The 23,774-nt window shown below is 43.5% G+C and overlaps 1 long non-coding RNA gene across 1 annotated transcript in view; it reads left to right on the top strand.

The window, feature by feature from the left end:
* Nucleotides 1-9,266: 9,266 nt before the first annotated feature.
* LOC128339933 (uncharacterized) overlaps nt 9,267-23,774 on the top strand; it is a 28,135-nt gene continuing 13,627 nt past the window's right edge. Inside the window, exons 1-2 of the long non-coding RNA XR_008313342.1 lie at nt 9,267-9,722; nt 20,307-20,564. This is a non-coding gene — a long non-coding RNA (uncharacterized LOC128339933). The remainder of the gene's footprint in view (nt 9,723-20,306; nt 20,565-23,774) is intronic.

Genomic DNA, 23,774 nt, shown 5'->3' with positions numbered 1-23,774 from the left:
GCGCCCGTCTGCCGTGCGCGCACGCATGCACAATGGGCACACGCTCACTTGCGACTTGCGACCACTTCAGGCCGATGGCAGAAACGGGGTGGCAGGGAAGAACGCTGCCACCCCAAGGGGCTTAAATCCGACAGCGCGCCGGCAGGGGAAATGTGGCGGGAGGGGTGAGTACACCCTCCCCCGCCCTTAAAGCGCTACCCCCGCCGGCGCCGAAGATCTCCGTGCACATCTCTAGAATATATCACTGTTTGGAAGAGCAATTTGTCCCATGTGCCACTTTCACTGATTGTTTTGCACTCTCACCAACATATAGAAGTAGTTGCATAGGCAGTGAAACAGAGCCAAGTTTTCCCTGTCCCATGAATGAATACATAGTATTCAATCTACATAGTAGTATACCGTGAAGGTCTCCTTGATCTTTTAGCTGTGCGAAATACCAGAGTTTTGTTGGGAATTCTCTCTGGTAGAGAAACCCCTTTTCAATTATAGCAGAGTGCACAGAGGCACAACACAGCGGATTTAGTTAGGCATGCGTGTATGCTGAGAATAAAGTAACCTGGAACCAGTTCATAGTTTCAAATCAATATAAGTGGTATTTATTAGAGAACTCCATTCTGTATAGGAAAGTGAGGAGTTAGGATCTCTAATCTATCTATCTAGCTGGATATAGATGGATTCTGCATCTCTGCACACATGGTGCAGGGAGAGGAGCTTGCTTGCATGTTGCAAGGTAGAAGGAACAGGAAGAGAAGAGAGAGGAAGGAGGAAGTGTCCCTAAGATTAACAATCTACATTCCAAAGGGGTAGTGTCAGAGCAGTAGAGAAGGGATAACCAATGTCTTGACCCTCTAGCCCTCTGACTCACTAGTCTGTCCTCCACTGTCTTTGAGACAAGAGACAGCGTATAGTCCTTAACTTCCAACAAGTTTTACATTTCTTCTCAACTTGGAACATGGTATTTTAACCCCTGCCCTAGAAAAAAAACTTTGAATAGCAACTCCTTTTGCTGCTTTTGAATCTTGAGGGAGTTCCAAAGAGAAACAGAGATACATAATGATGGGATGTTATTCCAAGAGACAGAGCTGCTGAGAGACTGTATTAACTCCAGAGCAAACACAAAGTGGTTCTTCCTTTTGAAATCTAGTGCCAATTCCTGAAAATTAGCACAAACTTCTAATAAAATGAGCTGCATTCCCTGTGCTCTAACCCAACTCTCGTCATAATCTGCCCTCTGCATACCATCCCTTTCAGCAGTTCTGGGACATGCAGAAGCTCTTGGGCACACCGGAAGGAGCAATGTAGATTGTGATCTAAGAAATGAGTTAGGAAATAAATGAACATGCAACAGAGTGTTGAATCAAATATAATTTATTATTGTACAGGAGAACCCCGTTATCCACTGGGATTCTATTCTCTGTGTGTGTGTGGGGGGGGGGGGCAGATAGCGAAACCATATATGATGGGGTGCCAGGGCAATGGCCAGGGCAGTGGGATTGGGGGGGTTTAGGTCCCTGGGACAGTGAAAAAAGGGACAAAAAGGACTGAAAGTGTGTGTGTGTGTGTGTGTGTGTGTGTGTGTGTGTGTGTGTGCTCTGTGTGTCTCCAGCTGTCCAGCAGTGCCCTCCATAAGTCCAAAACAGCAGTTTCCCCCACAAAAATATAATAATGTCCCCCCTGCACACATTCATACACAAACGAACCACAAAAATTGCTCCTGCCCTCAAAATGGCAGGAAGTCATTTCTCGGAGGTCATTTCTGCCCATCTCCGATCCATGGAAACTTGAGTCTTAACCCTTTAATTGCTGGATTTTTTCTGCATATACCAAGGTCGGGTGGCAATGACCTGACCGTGGATACATGGAACTGCAGATGGTGGGTCCGTGATTAAGGAGGTGTGCCTGTAATTAACAAATCATTACAAAAATATGGGTAGCATCAACTGAACAGTGAGTGGAAACAGTTCTTCCCTGCAGCCGGAAAAGTCATTCACATGGGTCAAAGGACCCTCAGCAATGGCAAGAGATACTACTGTGGGCATTGCAGGGTGGGGAGGGGGAACATTGGAAATGGAATGTCTTCTGTTATTGGGGTAGAGAAGATGGCTCTGAACTTCCCACCCTGCAGCCACCAGCATGACATTCTGTGACTTGTGGGAAAAGCCTGGGGCTGCAGAGAGGGGCTGGGGAAAAGAAAATTTCTCCCACTAACTCTTTATTTTGCATGTGCTGCTGTGGATGCAATCCTGTTAAAATAATTTATCTGCTATATTACAAGTGGTGCAGTGGAGAAATGCTTGACTAACATTCTCAGCTGCTGCCCCGAGATTGTGGAATGCGCTCCCTGCTGAGATATGATCCTCCCCATCTCTGGCAATTTTCAAAAAACACCTGAAAATCCATCTTTTCACCCAAGCTTTCTCAGTTTCCTAAATTTTTAAGGTTTTAATCTCTGGTGTTTTAAAATGGTTAAAGTATTTTAAGTTTTTGTAAATGTTTTAAACTTGTTTTATGCTATTGTTAACCACCCAGAGATGAAAGTTTGGGGCAGTGTACAAATTTGATAAACAAACAAACAAACAAACAAATATCGGGCAGCAGCAATATAGGAAGATGATGAAAGGCATCGTCTCATCCTGCGTGGGAGATGGCAATGGTAAACCCCTCCTGTATTCTACCAAAGAAAACCACAGGGCTCTGTGGGTACCAGGAGCTGAAATCAACTTGATGGCACACTTTACCTTTATATTATAAGAGTAGTGTGTCCTCAAAGAATTTCAGTGGGAATGAAAGGCTATCTGAACCAACTATGGAAAGAAATATACATTTTGTAAAAATTATAATAGCTTGAGACTGGAAGGTAAAGATATCTTATCATAATGAGGCAAACATTTAACTCCAACAGCAACATTTAGGTAAGTAAAATGTCTGTTGGATTCAGTAAGTTTTGTATGTGTATGCATGATTTTAGGGCTATATTCCTGAACAGACTTACTACTATGTAGTAAGCCCCATTTAACACAGTGGGATTTACTTGCAAGCAACAAGATTGTGCTATATATCTGTTTGCAGGATTGGCTGGTCTAAGGTTCTGAAGCTTATCAATGTGATCTTAATAGCTTCCACTTCCAACCTATAATGAATTTTATGTGGGTTAGGTGTGTGCATGGAACCATTTATAGCAGTTTGGTTCAAATTTAGACTGAACAGCCAGTCCGCAAACCATTCCATTTGATCGAACTGGGTTGACTTGGTTTCGACAGTCCAAGGGGCTATGCTTGCAAAGAGGATTCTGGTGAGGATTCCCCTTTACAAGCAAAGGGGAATCCTGCCTTTAAAAGGCTTCTAAGGGTGGCCAAGGGTTAGGGTTAGGGCCTTTTCTAGGGTTGCCCTAAGACTCTGGAACACGCTCCCAAATGAAACCAAACGTCCCCTAATTTGGCTGTTTTTAAGTGACTCTTGAAAACACACCTATTTTATTAGGCTTTTAGTTTATAATGTTTTAAAGTTGTATTGATGGTTATTTTAATTTGCTTTATAGGATTTAAGGTTTTAATTTGTAAACTGCCCATAGATTTTATATGAGGTGGTATAAACATGGGATAGATAAAATAGAGCTGAAGGCAAAGAAAGTGAAGAGGGCATTAAAATTATTGCACCACTAGGCATCTATGGACCTAAATATAATATAATATTTTCAAAGAGTTGCAATTTTAGAAATATCCTATGCTGCAAACACAACAAAGAGTCCTGTGACACCTTAAAGAGCTACAAATATAGTGGTGTAACCTTTCGTGGGCCTTTCATCCCATTTTGTCAGACACTGAAATTAATGCATACATATTCTTAAAAGGCATATTTTTAATTATGCTCTTTGGGAAAGAAAAAGCCCATCAAAGGGGAAAGCAGTCTCTAAAAAGGCTTAGTAAGGACTTTAAAACCTATTTGGCAGTGCAAGTTTCACACTTGGGTTCGATTATGTGATGATAGTGGGTTGAGGTGAAAGCGATGGAGTGCTAGAACCCTCCTGGAACTGTTAGTCTTTTTCCTGACTCATTTCTTTTCACCATCGCCTCTGTTAGTATGACATACAAAACTTTTTAACAATTTCCCTCAGCATTAGGGTAATCTAGAAGAAGACTGTTCAGCTAATGTAAAGTTTGCTCATTAGCAGTAGCTGCTTTAAGCCAAAACCTAGAGGTAACCTCAATGCAAATTTATCAACATATCGGGAGAAGATAAGCATTTTTCGCTTCAATCCTACAAAGATTTGACATCTTTTTCCCTGATAGAGAATCAGCACTTTTAATAGTACTGAATCCGGAAGAAATTCAACACTTGGGAGATTTATCCCAATGAAAATGAAAGAAAACTGATCCACATGATGGAAGGAGATTGCTGCTTGGATGGGTATTGGCTCCAGATTTTTGCTCTGCAAAAGGAAAAGGCCGTACGAATGCTCCCATAGGAATGGTATATAAAGAAGCCCTCATCCCCTGCAAATTAATTTTAAAAAATCAACAATAAACATAATGTCTATAAAACATGTTAAAGGGGGTAAGCAAACGAGGGGAAGTTGTACTGTTAGTCACTGTGAAGTAAAGTAAAGGTAAAGTGTGCCATCAAGTGAACTGCCCTGAGCCATGAACCGTGAACCGCCCTGAGCCATTTTGGAAGGGCGGTATATAAGTCCAATAAATAAATAATAAATAATAAAATAATAATAAGTCGATTTCGACTCCTGGCGCCCACAGAGCCCTGTGGTTGTCTTTGGTAGAATACAGAAGGGGTTTACCATTGCCATCTCCCGCGCAGTATGAGATGATGCCTTTCAGCATCTTGCTATATCGCTGCTGCCCAATATAGTTCCTGCAGGGATTCGAACTGGCAACCTTCAGCTTGTTAGTCAAGCATTTTCCTGCTGCTCCATTAGGTGACTGACTGTGAAATAATGTGCATTATTATTATTTTTTAATGCACATTACTTCACAGTAATGTGCATAATAATAATAATAATAATAATAATAATAATAATAATAATTATTATTATTATTATTATTATTAAATACATGCCCCAGGGGACTGGATTTGCTGTGGCTTCCTATCCCATGTTCACATGGTAGCAAATGTTCATTTGTGACCATGTAACATGTCACAAATGTGCGCTGGGAGAACAGATTTTCTTACGGGATGTTCTAGTTGGAGGAAAAGTCATTTGGATCCCCTACAACAGGGCTACTAAGCTTTGACCCCCGCCACCAGTTGCTGTTGAATTATAACTCCCATCATCCCTAACTCTAGCCCACTGTGGCTGGGGCTGCTGGGAGTTGCAGCACAGAAGCCGCTGGAGGGCCAAAGTTGCACAACCCTGCCCTACTTCTGCTGGGTAGCAAGTGTACGTTTACTGAGCAATACTAAGCTTGTTTTGGTCCCTTGGTTGTTGGGAAGAAGAGAGATTCTCGGGCATGACAAAGAGTGAGTAGGCTGCTCCAGGCATCCTGAAAGAGGCTTGAGTATTTGAGAATATGCAAATATTTCTCTTCTAATTTTCATTATAAGTTTTATTGTCCTTTCTTTCTATCCAAAACCTTTAACAAGATCTTGCTGTGCTTTGCCTCCAGCATTTATCACATTTCCCTTTGACAGAAGCACAGAAAAGAGCATTTGCAGTTATCCCTAAATTGATTATACTTTTTAAAGTCTTAAAGTTCTGTGACAGATCAACAAAAAACAGCAACCGAAAACTAATTCCTTTAAAAATATGAAAAGAGGAAGTGGTGCAAAATGGAGTAATTAATCTTGCAATAAAAATAATTGTTTACAGTTAAAATTAATGTAACATGCATTCCTCAGCAGATAATAAATTATGGGTTTTCTCATTAGCATTTGAATTGATTTCCTCTAATTTCTGAGGAACACATGAGCATGTGACTAGATTAAGTTTAATTGGACTACAGCTGGTACTGATTGTGAGTGGATAGAGGTGGGAGGTTTTCTGAATGATGGTCGTCTTTGCATTGTGTTCTATTGTCTCCTTTCTCCACCTCATTTCATCTTTTTTTGTGCCTGGGTATAATAAAAGATGGTGAGCTGAAATAATAGGGTATAAAGGTAAAGGAAAATCCTGTGATTTGTATACAGTGTAGGATGTAATGAAGGACATTCCTGGGGAGTTACTTGACATCAAATGAGTAAGATTCAGAAGAAGAATCTGTTTTTCTTTTTAGCGTTAGAGCCCCACAGACACGTGAGAACTAACATTTGAAATCAATCTACACTCAAACCTTCTGTGTGCAGCAATGTGCACTTGGGCTGATTTGTAGGCTTCACCACCCAGTCCTTCAAAGGGGATGCACACTGTGCAAATTGTGAAGATGTTCCCCCAATGTCACTGAAATCAATGTGGGAGCTCTTGCAGGTTGGGGCAAGTGGAACTCTCCTATCCACAAGGATAGGAGGCCAACAGATTTGAAAAAGTGAGCAGTCTGAACAAAGAAGCCTCCTGTTTGTGAATACTATATTGGTCTGGAATATTACGGACATATTTTTGAAATCTGATTTTATGGCTGTAACTTTGGATATATTTCTGTTGCTTGGGTTTATAGTTACTTTTGATGTGCTGGTCAAAGGCTGTAATAAAGTTTATCTATCTATCTTTGAATGAGAATGGGTATAATACTGTTTGATTTTATAGTAGTAATTTTGTAATGGTCTATGTACATAAAATAAATGTTTTGCTTTATGTTTAAATATATATTTTAAACAATAATGATCCTGGCTTTTCCTAGAGGGATATGCTCAATGTGAATGGGAAGGGGTGAATGATCTTTTTCACAAGAGAAGTAGTTTCTGTTTCTAGGTACAGTATTTCCAAATGGAAGGCCTTTTCATTAAAGTTCTCATGGGCATCTGCAAGAAACTGCACAGCGGGTTATTGCTGAATGTTTATACCTAGCAGTTGTTACATGAGCTCATCTCACTATTTTCTGTTCACTGTTCACACCAGAAGTGGAACATTGGGGAACATTGCATGTTGGAGTCCCTTCCTGTCCTTCTCATTGAAATTAACATTTTTACATTTAATGTTTGTTCTTGCACACTTCTAGCTTAACTCATTCTGGCTTACCAAACTTCTGCAGCATTTCCCCCTCTTTTCCCAAGATTCTATGGAGCTGGGAATGGAAGAAACCATGTTTGGAAGTGGTTTTCAGTGTTTCCTTGTCCTCTTAATAAACTGCTTCCTAAAATAGCGCTGAATCGTTCCCCTTTCCTCTACTCCAGTGTTCTTCATTGTAAAGCCTGCGAGTCAGTGGATCCCCATCAGCCCTAAATGAGGCCCCGTGACTAATTGTTTATTGGGCCTATGTGCAGCTTTGACCAATGCTGAATACTCTCCACAGTCCCCCTGGCACCATGCAGAGACAACCACTCTCACTGTGCATGCTATGCTTTGACCCATACCAGTGGGTTCCTTTAAGGAAAACAAAGCCCTCCTAAGCCTCTGCACCATCTTGGAAAGTGTGCATGGAGTACTGGGAAATGTAGTCCTTTCCAGCATTTACCCCATAGAGCTCTTAAGAGAGGGAAAGCTCCTTGTAGCATGGAGAAAAGTGCAGTACAGTGTGCAGAGGTCAGCACAGTGGGAAATGACTCTCACATGGAAGGGGTTGTTTTTTTTGGCAAAGTGGCCTCGCTTTAAACATAATGACGATAACTGCTCTACCCAATTGTCAGAAATGACTTGACTTCACTACAATCCCATGCACCCTTTCCTGGTAATAAATCCCACTGAGCTTAGTGGGACTTGTTTCAGAATAAACAAGCATCTATTCTGCTGTTGCAACCCAAATTTCCTTCTTTTTTATTTTTTGATATTATATTTCTGTTTGTGCATTGTTTCAGTTCCTAGAAAGGAGTGGGGGAGGGAGAGAATAAGGGATATAATGCAAATACTGCTTATATATGACTATATGGGAAATCACTATGTTTGTAGCTAGTTTATTTCTTCTCTGAATTAGATGAAAAACACATGCTTGATATGCTCTGTTGTGGCCATTATGCCATCCAAATTTCAGGCATAGGTATTGGGGTTTTCTCTCTCTTTGTGTACAGACAGTTTGAAGTTTTGAAGCTTGACTTGTGGTCATTTAAATCACTGTGCTTTCTGCAATCAGAGGGGAAAGAGTGGGAAACAAAGTTTCCAGTTTCCCTTTGATGTGGTTTTGAGCTCTACAGTATTTATTTATTTGATTTATTTATGACTCAGTTTTTATATCGTCTTTCATAAAGCGCCCTAAGGTGGTTTACAATAGTTAAAATACAATAAAATTGATGTAAACCATCCTGAGCCATTTCTCGAAGGGCGTTATATAAATCCAATCCGATAGATAGATTGATAGATTATTTAAAACCTTAAAATCAGTTAAACAGTAAAAACCATAGCCCCCCCACAAAAAAAACCACCATAAAAAGACAACAGAGCATTTTTCAGATTAGACCCTACAATGGAGTCATGATGTATCTGCTAAATGTGCTTCCATATGTCCTGTGTTGTGACACCACTGTCAGCAGGGTGCTATTCACATTTCCCATGTCTCCGTTCAGATTTTATCGCTGCGATTTAGTGCTATAACGTTGTATGTCAGTTGCAAAAAGAACAGCTGTATTTTTCCATTCTAGGATGGTTACAGCACTGTTTTAACGTTGTAAGTGGCATGGTGTGTGTATGGTTCAATCTGCACAGTGGCGTGCTGGCTGTGCTGAGCTGTTCTTGTCGCCACTGCACCCACCCTTGCCGCTGCTCATGCAGCAGCTTTTGCCGCCCTGCCCCCCACATCTCCTCTCAAGAAAAAGTGGACTGGGCTGGGACCTCTGCCAGACCTCATCACCAGGACCTGGCACAGAATTAGGGCTTCCACGTTTGAGGAACGCTGCTGTTCTTGCTGTTGCCCTGGAGTGAGAAGCCCAGCCAAAACGCAGGTGATGCTCTTCTTGGCGTGGAGATCATTAGCTGCTTGGGAAAACATTACCTGCAACATTTCTGGGAGATGCCGGGCAAGTCTGAAGCGAGGAGGTGGCGGAGGTGGGAGCCCTGCGTGTAACTCAGCAGCCAGCCTGCAGCAGAAAGTGGCTCCGGCCCTTGTACTGGAAAAGTGCTGAAGCTTCCCCTTTAAGGCCAGAGTTCGGTGGTGCGGCTGCCGAGAGGGAGGGAGTGCGTGCTTCCTCTTTCCGAGTGACACAGCAGCCCGCAAACTCCACCTTCCCGACAAGGAAATGGGGGCTGGGGTGAGCGCAGCAAGATGGAGTGTGAATCACTCGCAAACTGAACTTGTCGGGAACGGAGGAGGAGGAGGAGGAGAGGAGGAAGAGAGGCAGCCAGTCTGGGACCTGGCATCATTGGCGGAGTTGTGCAAATGTAGCATTCTTTTAAAAAAAAAATTGTTCTGGGGTTTGTGCAATTAATGCTTTGCATAAAGTCTCCAAGAAAAAATAGTTGAAAAACAAAAGCCAAGCCTCACACGTCATTCTCCCCTGCCTTCTCTGTGACCTTATTGGCCCAAAATGGGGCATAGAGAGCACACAGTATGGATGGATCCTGCTGGGAAGACACGTCATTCCACAGCCTATGTAACAAACGGCTTCAACCCTTTCTTTATGTTTTCAACGCGATCCTGCAAAGCTGAAGCATTTTACACCGCCCCAACTGCTGTAGAGCATGTAATCTGGTAAGTGCCCTGATTATACAGGAGAGCTATAAGGCCTGGCAACTCTTAAGGGGTAAAAGCTTGAACAAATAAGAAGGTCTTTACTTGTTTTTTAAAAGCAGCCACAGATGTCAAATAGTGGACATTCATTGGGAGAGTATTCCAGAGCCTGTGGGCAACAGCAGAGAAGGCCCGGTCCCGCATGCACAACAATGTTGGCACACAGAGCAAAGCCCCCCTTGATGACCTTGTTGGGTAGGCAGAAATCCTCGGGAGCAAGCAGTCCTTCAGGTATCCAGGACCCAAACCGTTTAAGGTAATAACCAGCACCTTGATTAGGATCAGGAAACAAACTCGCATTAGTTGCAACACTGAATCAAGAGCAGCAGCAACAATCATTTGGAGAGAGAGGAAGAGAGAGACTGGGGAGGCTGAGAAGAAAGATGGGGAGAAGGTATCTGTATCTGGAGAGAGAGAGAGAGAGAGAGAGAGAGAGAGAGAGAGAGAGAGAGAGAGAGAGAGTATATATATTTAAAAGAGAGCTAACACACTGGCAAGTTCACTATTATGTGTGTGTGACAGAAGACAGAAAATGATAAAAGAGGACCAAAGATAATATCAATCAATTAGCCTCAGTTTTTGTTTTAATGAAAGGTGGTATAGAAAATGAACAATCGAACAAATAAACAAACAAATAAATAAATGATGGCAGTATGGGCCCTCTATTCTCAGAAGCACAGTGTGCCAACTGAATGCAGTTGCTGAGGGACAGCATGGGGAAGGGCTGTTGTTTTCATGCCCTGCTGGGAAGCTACCCAGAGGCATCTGGTTGTCCACTGTGGGAAAGAGGATGCTGAACCTCAGATAGCTCTTTGGTCTGAGCCAGAAAGGTCCTTCTTATGATATTAGGAATAGGTTTTAGTGAGCAAATCCCCTAGGCAGAAACTATAGAGGGCAGGAGGGAATGAATTTGAGTTCTATACATAACTATTTTTGCTCTATTATGTTCCTAATTCTCCATCCATTTCTGAAGCTCAAGTCTATAATGTACTCTTTAAAAGGTAATTAGAAACATATGTGAACATTCAGACAGGATACATTTGCCACATTGAGACAAATATAGAACCTTGATGTTCAAGACTGTGAATAGCAGTCCTAGAATCTCTGCCGTGTTACAATAAGATTTTCCATGATTCATTCCAAAATAAAATTGTAGTAGTTCTCTCTTCTTCTTTCTTCATTTTATTAGCACCATATATGGAAAATATGTCCTAAAAGGCATAAATGTCCCCCATGAATTAAAGATCATCTAGATCAGAGTGGTAATTCAATTAAAAACAACTCCATTAATTGAAGAGTTATGACATAAGGTGTAATGTAAAAATGGGTTGATGTTACATTAAGGATAGGATATCCTGGCTGGAAACTAAAGAGGCCCAAGCGTGTGGGTGTCCAAGTGTTTCTCCTTCCATATCAGAGTAAGGGGTGGAGTCTCATAAATCACAATACTCTGTCCAAAGTCCCTTTATACTTACATTCTTTATTTTAATGCTGTATTCTTTTTGATCACAGGCACCCATTATTTTGCTCAGCCTCCCCCCCCCCCATCTAGCCAATATCTGGAAATATAAACAATGTGTGAGCGAAAATATAAATACCAGAATCTGCTACTTTCTCTATATGCCCCCCTAGTTTTCTCTTGTGATTAGAATGAATGCAAAATTAAAATATACAGTGGAGAGTCAAAAGATGGCCCACTCAATAATGTGAATCTCTACATGCTTTGTTCCTTTCTGGTGATGGTTATCAAGCCTTATATATTAACTATGCATTCATTCATAATCCATGGTAGACAAACCCTGATAGGAAGAAATGCGCATCCCATGCTTTCAGGTCTACCTCCATTGTTGTTCTATCTAATCTACATGGCTAATTAACATTAATCCCCACATGGTTCTCATGGGGAAAGTGTCACATTTTGCTCAAAGTCACATTTGCATGATAACGGCCAATCGGCAGGTTTTAATTTATGTAAAAAGCAGGGGTCACCTCTATTGGAATGTCATTAGCTTGCTGCCAAAAGACCCAAATTTAAGAATAACATGTGGCATTCCTGAAGCAAGGCTTGGGCTGCTTTGCTTTTTGCTTGGACTTAATACAGTTGCTTAGAAAGTGCATCGGTAAAGGATCTCCACAATGCTGCAGGTCTGCCCATTCCAGGTCCCGTGGCCCAATATAAAGACCTATTTGTGCCACACTTCCTTATTATTCTTGTCTCCCCTGGAGTTTCTTTAGCCATTTAAAGGTCAGCTAGGGGTGTGCATGAACGGTTCATGCCGAACTGGTTTGCCTTGAACAGGGGCCAGTTTGAAGGTTCGATCGCCAACCAACCCAGGGGCGGTTCAGTCCATGTTTGTACCGAATCAGGCCCAGCTTGAATGAACAAGTTTGGCACAGTAAGAGGAAGATGGGCAGGGGTGGTGGGAGACGTAATAAGCTGTTTACCCAGCCAGCACTGGGGATATGTGTTCGGCACTCCATTCTATGTGTTTGGCGCTCCTACCCGCCAACCCCTGCCCCACCTCTTTCCCCCCACCAGCGTTCTCTCTAAAAGTGGGCACGCAGGACAGCAGCATCCCTTCTCGGCACCTCGTTCTGTGTTGCCATGCAAATGGTTGATGCGCGTGCATGCATGCCGTGCCTACATGTGTCGGACATTTGATGGCAATGCAGAACGGGGTGCAGAGAGGGATGCTGCTGACCTGCACACCCGCATTTAGGGAGAGCTCTGGCAGGGGGAAAGCTGGCAGGGGGAAAGCGGGTCTGGCAGGTAGGCAGCACCTCCCCTGCCCCTTAAAGGAACCCCCCTGCCCTCCCAGGAGTGCATGCAACTGGTTCCATGCACATTCCTAGCCGGCACAGCTGCTGGCGCCACTGCTCGCCCTCCCAGCTGGGCCCCAAGCACACACACCCTCCTTTACCAAGCAAGGAGGGCAAGTGGTGGTGAGGGCTGGTGCCGGCTGAGTAAACAGCTTTCTCTCTCTCTCGCCACCCACACCCAGCCTCCCCTTGCCCTCGGAAGGGTCCCCCACCCCTAAAGGGGAATCCTTACCAGATGCCCCTTTACAAGCTATTGGCTGCATGGACTGGCTAAACTGGTTCGATCTAATGGACTGAGCCAGCCGGTCGGCTTGACCAAACCAGTTTGGAGCCACACAGTTTGGTTCGAATTGGTTGGAATTAGAACCAAACTGCATATTTTTGGTCTATGCACACCCCTAAGGTCAGGTCTCATATAACCCCCACCAGTGTCTGTTTCACCCTTGCCTAGAACCCCAGAATATAAGACAACTCTGAATGACAGAGCCCCTTTAATAGAGGTAAATACAGAGGTAAAATAATAGAGGTAAAAATAGAGGTAAATATAGGTGAAACTCAGAAAATTAGAATATTGTGCAAAAGTCCATTAATTTCAGTAATGCAAATTAAAAGGTGAAACTGATATATGAGACAGACGCATTACATGCAAAGTGAGATAAGTCAAGCCTTAATTTGTTATAATTGTGATGATCATGGCGTACAGCTCATGAAAACCCCAAATCCACAATCTCAGAAAATTAGAATATTACATGGAACCAAGAAGACAAGGATTGAAGAATAGAACAATATCGGACCTCTGAAAAGTATAAGCATGCATATGTATTCAGTACTTGGTTTGGGCCCCTTTTGCAGCAATTACTGCCTCAATGCGGCGTGGCATGGATGCTATCAGCCTGTGGCACTGATGAGGTATTATGGAAGACCAGGATGCTTCATTAGCGGCCTTCAGCAATTCTGCATTGTTTGGTCTCATGTCTCTCATCCTTCTCTTGGCAATGCCCCATAGATTCTCTATGGGGTCAGGTCAGGCGAGTTTGCTGGCCAATCAAGCACAGTACACTGTATACTTTTCAGAGGTCCGATATTGTTCTATTCTTCAATCCTTGTCTTATTGGTTCCATGTAATATTCTAATTTTCTGGGATTGTGGATTTGGGGTTTTCATGAGCTGTACGCCATGATCATCACAATTATAACAAATTAAGGCTTGACTTATCTCGCTTTGCATGTAATGCGTCTGTCTCATATATCAGTTTCACCTTTTAATTTGCATTACTGAAATTAATGGACTTTTGCACAATATTCTAATTTTCCGAGTTTCACCTGTACAAGAGGACTCTGAATTTAAGATAACCCCCTGATTTCTAACATCAAAGAAATGGGGGGAAACCTAGTCTTGGATTCAGATAAATACAGTATCTGCTCAGAAACCCCATTCAGACATTATGTTATGCCTGCGTTCCGATTTCTGTATACACATACATGTTTTTGAGTGAATGATTCCACTTCCATTTGGTATAAAAGTGACACTGGGTACAAGCCCCCTGAAATGCAGAAAGGCAGTGTACTTCTGTACTTGCATTCAGTATAATGTGAATAACTGTAACTGTGTACAGATCTTTATGTATGAACTTTATGTGTGCAGATTGTATGAGTGCTGAACATAACTTGTAAATAGAGAATGTCTGGGGCACTGCCTCACCACAAATGGTTTCCTAACCCCTTTCAAACCATGGTTTCCTGCTTTGATGCAGATCAATAGACAAAGGCCACATTCACATGGAATGTATCACTGTGGGTCCAATGAACCCATTGTTGCCACCCCCACAATCCTGTCCAAATTCAGTGAGACTGCAGGAAGGAGGAGGACCTGGCTATGTGGACTTCCTTCTTGAATGAAGGACAGCCCGCACAGCCATTCATGGCCGGAGTTGAGGAAGGAGCTTCCTCCCTCAACTCCAGTTGAAGAGGATGCAGCCTGAGGTTCCACATTTGAACATACTCCGGGCTGCACCCAACCATGGGTTGCAGCAACAAAACTCACAATAACCTGAGGGTTCAGATTTGAGTTCCAAAACTGAAACCTCAGGATGGTCACTGTGCCAAACTCCAATTGCTCATGTGTGCACATAATGCTCACTGAACCTCTGGCGCTTTCAACTGCAGTTCCACATTACAAGGGATAGCCAGGACTGTGTGTGTGCAGCAGTTCCATGCAAAGAGCTCAGACTGTGAAACTAAGTGCAAAATTCATCTTCCTAAGACTCTTGGCTTCTTTCTTTCTAGTCCTTATGGTTGTGAATGTATGCTTGAGAGTTTGTGGGTAGTGCCTGGTCAAAAGGGATGCTTGTATAACAAAGGTAGGCAACCTTGGCACTCCAGTTGTTGTTGAACTACAACCCCCATCATCCCCAACCGCAATGTATTAGTTCAGCAACAGCAGGAGTGCCAAAATTGCCTACCTCTGTTGCATAAGATTTTCAAGGATCAGGAGTTGGTTTCCAACAATTCTTTGCCTCTGCCCATGGCTTGTAGAAGCAGAATAAACATTCCAATAATGTAAAATCAATAAAAATTGCAGAATGAATTTGTATGATTTCTATAGGCCATAGAAGGCAGCTTTTTGTGTTAGAGAATTTGAGTTATCTTGATTCAGAGTTCTGAGAGACAATGTTATTTTATCACAGAGCATTGACAAACCTGGGAATGGCCACAATGCAATGGGCTAAATGCACTAGCTGAGCTGCCCAAGTTAGAATTTTTTTACTCTCAGGGCCTTCCAATCTCCCACATGGTCTCTCTATGTATTAAATCTTTCACCAACCACAAAAGGCCTCATTCCCTCACTCCCCTCTTGCTCAACTCTGCAGGAAAGCTATAATCCACAGTATTTGTTTGGTGGTGGTAGTGGTGGGCTATCATAAATTGAAATACAAGCACACTTAAATTTTCTTAATAAATAAAGTGCTATGTTGTTTCAAAGCTGTCTTTTCACCTCATTACAGGCTCCACAGAGTGGAGGGTGATGTCATGGTTGACCTAGCACCAGTATGCCCGTAAATGTTACAGTATGTTCTCCTTTTTTACTTCCTGGCTAAAGCACTGGGAAGCAGCTTAATATGAAATTCATGTTGTGCTGACAGATTTAAAAGTTGGCACAATCTGGAGCAGACAGTAACCAAAGTTTACAGACATATCAGACACATACCACTCTCTCGTATTCTGAAGTGATGACATTCTCAGTGAAAAGAGTTATGTTTTTGTCATAACTGCTGTCTGTCTACAGAATTAGCCAGAGAGAAGACAAGAGAATTGGGTGGGGGCGGGACTAGCTAAGTTTGCTACACAGCTTTATTAGGACAGTATGCGAAATATTCATGATCTGCTTGAGGGGCGGCACACAGTGGGTTTCAGATATACAGCCTCTGTTGTATTCCTTGGTGGCGGGGTGGGGGTGGGGAACAGACTGTTGGCCACAAGTAAGCGATGGATCCAGCTGGTGTGTTTCAAGTAGTGAAATGTGTTCCTTATACTTAGAACACTTAAGACTCTGAAAGTTCAAATGCTGCTAAACTGTAAATCTACAGGCAGGAAATGAACAAGATGCCAAACTCGAGAACCCCTGTTTCCAAGCAATTAAGTAAATAGCTGTCACCCAATATCTCCCGGGCGATAAAACATGCCACTGAGGTGAATTTACAGGAACGGGGCAAAGAAGGTTTCACTTCACAACAAGCTCAGAAATACTTCAGTGGTCCTTGGAATCCAGGCCACAGGGACTTTTGTATGGAAATAAAGCTCAGCTGTGGAATATAAGTATCCGTATCTGCATGCAACCTTGGCGTGTTCTTTCACCCTCCACTAGCTGCTCCCTTTCACATTTATTTAGTCTCACACAACATATGACAGAAATTTCTCTCAGATTTATAGGTGCAATGCAAAGTTATGCAAATAAATAAGCATTTATTATTAACACTGGCTTGTATCAAAAAAGATGGTGACATTGACTTTATTTCAGAAGGCAATCTTGCACTTCCCACAGGGCCCTTAGTAAACAATTGGTATCTACTACTGGAAATGATATTTTGATTAGCCATCAGATGGTTGCACACTAAAGCTGGTGTGAAATATCATACCTCAAGAAGAATGGTTCTCCCATTGAGGCAGAATCCCCCAAGGAAGTGGGAGAACACTGTGGGGGAGTAGGAACACATCCTTGGTCTTTCTCAAATCAGTTTTGGTTTATGTTTGATTTGTCTGGAACACAAACCTGACTTGACATACCCAGCCTGACCAGATGCAGAAGAATTAATATTTTCCAGGGGTGCCGTTTCCCGTTTTTGGGGGGTGGGTGGGGACTTTCTGTTTTAGTGATTTAATAGAAATCAAACAAGAAAATAAAAATCATCACTCTCTTTCTCCCACCCCCACTCACTCTTTGAAAGCTGAAATTTCCAGGTTGTGGCTGTTCAGAGGATGGGCTCTATTATGCCAAATCTTCATTACTGACTTGGGACTTGATCTTGATTGCATTCTGAGGTGCTTGGACAGCTTAAAGGCTCTCTAGCCTCAACTATTTTTTAACCCTAAAAATCCTTTTGCTATGTCAGGAACTCTGGCTTCTTGAAAAATGCACAGGATTCAGTAAAGGCATGTCACTCTTTGCTAGACAGCTTTTGCACTGGTACAGTTTTTGCACAATATTGCTGCTTGATCCAAGCAGAGGCCAATTTACTCCTAGCACCAACTAGTGCCTGCTCATGCTGTCTTTCCATTGCTTTCTGTGGAAAGCCAGAGTTTCTCAAAGACGCATGGAGACGGGAAGAGGTTTTCTGCTACCATGTGACCTTGGCAGCAAGGGAGCAGTGTCTTCTGTATGTTCATTTTGAAAAGGACTCCAGGAATAGTATCCTCTCCCATGGTCCTGGAGAAGGTATGCAGGGCTTACTGGGAACTGTAGCCTTTTCCAGAGCTACTGCAGTAGCACTTCTGCAGTTCTAATATCTCTGGAAGATTTGACCTCATGACATTTTTGACAAGGCTGGAATATGAGATGCTGGAAACCTCATGAAAAGCCAAAGCTCACAACCAAGAAGGTGTAGGGAAAGGCAAACGTATCTAACATATGAATGCTAGACACATTTGTGTACACCTTCTTCGAGAAAGGTTTCAGAAGTGTGATTTGATAGTACATATGAATCACACTTCTGAATCTGAAGCCTTTCTGATGCTCAGTCATTGCTAGGTGTAGGTTCCCCACCCACTAGTCTCTCTTCTCCACCCACTATTAAGATTTAGCCCTATCATTCAGGAAAAGGCATTGTATTTTTCCTGACATTTCTAATTAACATGTGTACATAAGGCATAGTGTCTAAAGGTAGGGCATTCCACGGCCTGTTCTCTGTCACTGCTGTCAGAAAAAGGGGACATATCCCTTTGGCCCAGCTTCCCCCGATCCATATTAATGTATCTTTGTCTCTGGCGAGGTCTCCCTCAGATAATTGTCTCTCATTTGTACTGTGACCTTTGGTAGCTGCTGGTTATCTTTGTAAGAAATGAAAGGGAAATCCTAACCATGAAGGTTCTCCTTCCTTCTTCAGTTCTGTGAAGAGAAACCCTGATATTTTTCTGCACTCCTTCCTAAGGTTTTCGCTTGGTTCTGACCAGGAATAGGCCTTCCAACATTTAATATAAAAGCAATGTATATGGAAAATGGCATTTATAAACAACTTATCACCTAATCTTTCAAAGAATTCCCTTTGAAAAATGAGATGAATATCCCTTGGATAGCTTCATGGTAGGTTTTTTTGTATGGTGGGACATAATGGGGCTGTTCCCATGAGCAGCCCTACCTGGGCTTGTAAGGCTGCTTGTGTGGAGCACCAGGACTGGGCCCAATCTTGGTGCTGCCCCGCCAGGTAGCCTAAGTATCCCCCTGGGCTTTTACTGAGGTAGAAGGGTGCAAGTGCGCCCTTCCTCAGTCGTGTGGCTGCTTGGGCTAACTGCAGCCTGAGCAGCCACAGAGCTAGGTGGCTAGAGCCCCTCTGCAGTGGGGAAATCCCTCAATGCACAATGCTCCTTGCACGGTGCATTGTGGGATGTGGGAGGCCACAGCCTGCTTTCCCGCTGCTCCCCTGCCACTGTTGCAGCTGCCGTGCCTCAGTTGTGTGGGCACATGGCGATGGTAAGCCTGAGAGCAGCGTACATCGTGTGGGGAAGTCAGGACAGCTCCTGCCTTTCCCCAGCCCTCTCCAGGCCAGGTAAGCTTCAGTTGTGTGAATGACCTTACTGTGTTTGACACCACCCAACCCCCCCACCACTTTTTACATTATTGATTTAAAACAGCATATATACATTACCAGCAATCTGCTCAATTCCATTGTTTTATGGCCCACAGAGGATAGTATTATTGTTCAAGAATTAAAATATTTTTTAGGGCAAGCATGGCTAATGTTGTAAAATTGAGAGAATGAGAGACTGTTTAACTCTCTAGCCTGTTTGCTAGACTAGGAGCATGGATTAGTAGCAGTGTGTAAAAAATATCAAATCACCAGGGATGAAATATTGACCCAACTAGCAGGTCCTCATCAACTGAGTCTAACAAAGTAGAGCATTATTAATCACTACTTCCCATGTGTACTTTGATTTTTTTTTTTTTAACGAAGCAATTTTGTTGGTAAGAAGTACTTTAGTGAATATTGTTTCTGTAAACATGATTGAGAGCTTGCTGTTCTGGGTATTTTTTATTCAAGCTGTGATATAGCCAAGGGGAGGGGCATTCACCTATCTGTAATCTCAGAATTACCAATGTTTGGGTGGGCTACATGATAGCAAAGGCCCTTCTGTGGCCCAAGGCAAAACATAGGGGCTATTCTCACGATCAGCCAAAATTGGGCTAGGAGAGCCCAGCCCGATTTTGGCTGATTGTGTAAACCACTGGGCTCGCAGGCAAGCCCGGTGGCTTACAAGCGGCTAGCCTGCTTTTTTAGCCCTCCCCTTAGGTCGAGTTTGCGGAGCGAGCCGCGGCTACTCACAAGGAGGCCCCTTGAGGGGAGGCAAAAAGCTACTTCCCAGCTCTGGGGGGGTCTCCCCAGTATGCCCTGCGCACTTGTGCAGGGCATACTGGAGCTTCTGGGGGCCACCCGGCCCCTGAGCTCCCCAGCCCCCACCGGCTCCGTCACGGAGCCGGCAATTGTGTGAGCAGCCAATCTGGTTGCCCAGGGCTCCCACCGGGATCATCTGCAAGGAGAGCAGGTTTAGCCCGCTCTCCCTGCAAAAGCGGGTCTCACTGCTTGTGAGACCCACCTCACAGTCTTTGAGGCATCTTCTTGCATGCCTCTCCCCGCATTGTCAATAGATAACAATGCTATTAGTGCCATGTGATTATTATGCAACTATGTCAGGTCTTGTCAGTTTGCCCCCTTTGCCACCCGCCCCTTGATCCTTTGGATGGACAATACAATTCAGGAGGATAATTGAGTTGCTTGGGTGTAATGTTTATGATAGATCCTTTCCTTAAACCTAACCAGCATTCCAGTGGACCTTAAGTAGTTGCATTTGTAGAATCCAGAGAATTAAGAATGCGGATATATCCTAAATCTCATATAGCATTTTTTTTTGGTAGTATTACTCCATTAAGCAGCTCACCATTAGGTAGTGTTGCAATTCATCCTACCTGAAGTTGTTTGTTTAAAACCCCCTTTAAAGATTCACATTTCTCTGACAGAGCAAAGAACGGTGTTCTCCCCTTGTGTGAGGTGATTATGATAACAACACTGCTCAACCTCCCTGCAGCCTTCTGAGATGTCTGAGAGGATTGACTGAGTTGTGTGGATTTGCTTTGCACTGATTACTGAAAATGATTGAAGAAGGATTTGTAGAAGGAAATTCAGGAAATCTGCCATTTGTAGAGTCATGAATGATTGCAAATTTCTTTGCTGGCAATGAAGATTATGTTGGAGTGGAGGGGAGTGAAAAGCACAAGGTTAGTATTAGAACTAGTTCTATTATTCAAAATAAAATCTCCCCTCCCAAAAATATTGCCCTCTTATAGAGCATGCCAGTATAGGGGATATTTCTCTCCCTTAAAAAAAAAAAAAGTGGGGGAGCAGCAAAGAAAAGGGGATGGGAGTGAACATTACATGTTTTCTACTTTGGGAGGGGTGGGTCTTTTATCCTAGTAACAGTTGAAAATAATTTCTGCCAGGGCTGGTGAAATCTGGTGAAATCTGTCCCCAGGGAATGATATATCTCTTGAAAATAAAGGGCAGCCATTATTACACTTGCGTGATTTAATTCATGTATCTGAGGTAAATAGGGCTACAGGCTCAGTCACATAGGCCTTGGCTCTTTAGCTGTGATGGTGGGTGGCCTCTTCCTTCATTTTTTCCTCAGAACTGCTAGGCCTCCGTGCTCCTGTTTGGCTTTTTCAAACGTCCAGCCTTGTACCTCATAGGCAGAAGGGGCACCTAAGTCCCTTGTAAGGGCTCAGGACTTTTAGGCATGACAGGAACTGGTGCAACTTTACCGACCATATGAGGATGGTAAAATGGAACAAAACGAAGGAAGAGGCCACTATCATATAGAAGCAACAACACTGCCACCACCGCTAAGCATTTGAGGCTTTTGTGCAGAACAGGCCCAATCCACCTCAGAGACATGAATCAAACCATTCAAATGTAATAATGGTTGTCCTTTATCTTTGAGATTTATCTTTCCTGTGATGGGGTGGGGGAAGTGTGGGGGCAGATTTCACCAGCCCTTACAGAAATTCTTCTCAGCTGTTACTAGGGCAAAAGGTTAAAATAGCAGGGAACAGGCACTATTCTTCACCACCATCACTACCACCACCCCTTAACAGTCACTTCCCCCCACTTTTTTTTTTAAGGCAGAGAAAAATCAAATAAAAATAATGGCATGTCATTTGCTTTTTATTTCATTAAATAAAATGCTTTTTAATTTATTCATAAATGTTGAATGCTTTTTAATTGATGAGTGCTTTTTAATTTATTCATAAATGATCTAGAAGCAGGGCGAGCAGCAAGGTGGCCAAATTTGCAGATGATACCAAACTCTTTTGGGTAGTGAAATCCAAAACAGATTGTGAGGAGCTCCAAAAGGATCTCTCCAAACTGGGTGAATGGGCAACAAAATGGCAAATGTGGTTCATTGTTGGCAATTATAAAGTGATGCACATTGGGATGAAAAACCCCAACTTCACATATATGCTGATGGGATCTGAGGTGTCGGTGACTGACCAGGAGAGGGATCTTGGAGTCGTGGTGGACAGCTCATTGCAAGCGTCGACTCAATGTGCGGCATCTGTGAAAAAGGCAAATTGCATGCTAAGGATCATTAGGAAGGGGATTGAAAATAAAAAGGCTAATATTATAATGCCCTTATACAAAACTATGGTGTGGCCACACTTGGACTACTGCATACAATTCTGGTCACCACATCTGAAAAAAGGACATTGTAGAACTGGAAAAGGTGCAGAAGAGGGCAACCAAGATGATCAGGGGCCTAGAGCACCTTCCTTGTGAGGCAAGGCTACAACACCTGGGGCTTTTTAGTTTAGAAAAAAGACAACTGCAGGGAGACATGGGAGACATTTCTTCTCCTTCTCACATAACACTAGAACTAGGGGTCATACCATGAAATTGATTGCCAGGAAATCTAGGACCAACAAATGGAAGTACTTTTTCACACCACACATAATCAACTTGTGGAATTCTCTGCCACAAGATGTGGTGACAGCCAACAACCTGGATGGCTTTAAGAGGCGTTTAGATAACTTCATGGAGGAGAGGTCTATTGACGGCTACTAGTCGGAGGGCTATAGGCCACTTCCAGCCTCAAAGGCAGGATGCCTCTGAGTACCAGTTACAGGGGAGTAACAGCAGGAGAGAGGGCATGCCCTCAACTCCTGCCTGTGGCTTCCAGCAGCATCTTGTGGGCTACTGTGTGAAACAGGATGCTGGACTAGATGGGCCTTGGGCCTGATCCAGCAGGGCTGTTCTTATGTTCTTATATAAGAGGTTGATTGCTGGGGGATAGGGATGGGCACAGACCGGTCCAGACCTGGGCGGTCCGATTCAGGTGGGGGGGTGCCTTTAAGAACGGGGGAGGGTTTACTTACCCCTCCCACTGCTTTCCCGCTCTGGCGCTGTGATTTCAGTAGTAATTGGGGCAGCAGGATACCTCCCTGCTACCCCTTCCCTGCTGTTGCTATGAAAAACTCCCAGGAGTCCTTTGCGCGCGCGCACGTCACAGAGATGTGAAGCGCGAGTGCGCACGATGTGCGCGCGTGCAAAGGACTCCTGGGAGTTTTTCATAGCGACAGTGGGGAAGGGCGGCAGGGAGGTATCCTGCCACCGCAATTACTACTGAAATTACAGCGCCAGCGGGAAAGCGGCGGGAGGGGTAAGTAAACCCTCCCCTCGCTCTTAAAGCCACCCCCACCCCAGTGCCGGACCGCAGTTTGGCGGTTCCGTGCACACCCCTACTGGGGGAGGGGGAAAGATTATATTTGAGTTATAAGACTAGCTCTAATACTAGTCTTGTGGTCTCCACTCCCCAGCAGTCTTTAAATGCTGGATTTCTAACAAACGCTACAAATCTGATCCACCCCAGTTTTATAACCCCTAAACAAAATCCCATGCGGGAGCAGTAGTGGACAGTGTACAATACTCACGTATGTACCATGCCTTCAAACCAAAAAGGGAGGGATTGCGCAAAACCAAACATGCAGTCATGAATAATGAACCGATCACAGTTCAGACAGAGGCAAGACAAAGTCAGGGTACTTCAGAGCAAACAGATTCAGAAGCAAGGCTTTTGCAAAGGCTTTTGAGACATAAGATTTATTTTTGTATAAAGCAGAGTACAATGTATACATGTGGTAATGGGAAACCTTAGTGCCATCTTGGTTGTGCAGGGAGTGAAGGCAACTCCTGGAGAAAAAGAGGGATGGGGACAGTTTAGAAGCTTGGTTAACCAGGCAGCTGGTAAATGCTGGAATATGGACAAAAGAGGGGAGGGAGAGAAGAGGGAGAAAGATAAATAGCAGCTTTATACCTGTCCTTGATCTGCTGTCTCATGAGTAATGCCAAAGGTGTTGGCATGGCAGTAATTTCCAAGGCTAAAGCACTCCATGTGCCAATAGCTAGCAAAAGTGAGCACTGGGATTCCTATA

This window comes from Hemicordylus capensis, chromosome 1 (assembly GCF_027244095.1).
Source record: "Hemicordylus capensis ecotype Gifberg chromosome 1, rHemCap1.1.pri, whole genome shotgun sequence".
NCBI lineage: Eukaryota > Metazoa > Chordata > Lepidosauria > Squamata > Cordylidae > Hemicordylus > Hemicordylus capensis.
This window is presented reverse-complemented; position numbering and strand designations above follow the sequence as displayed.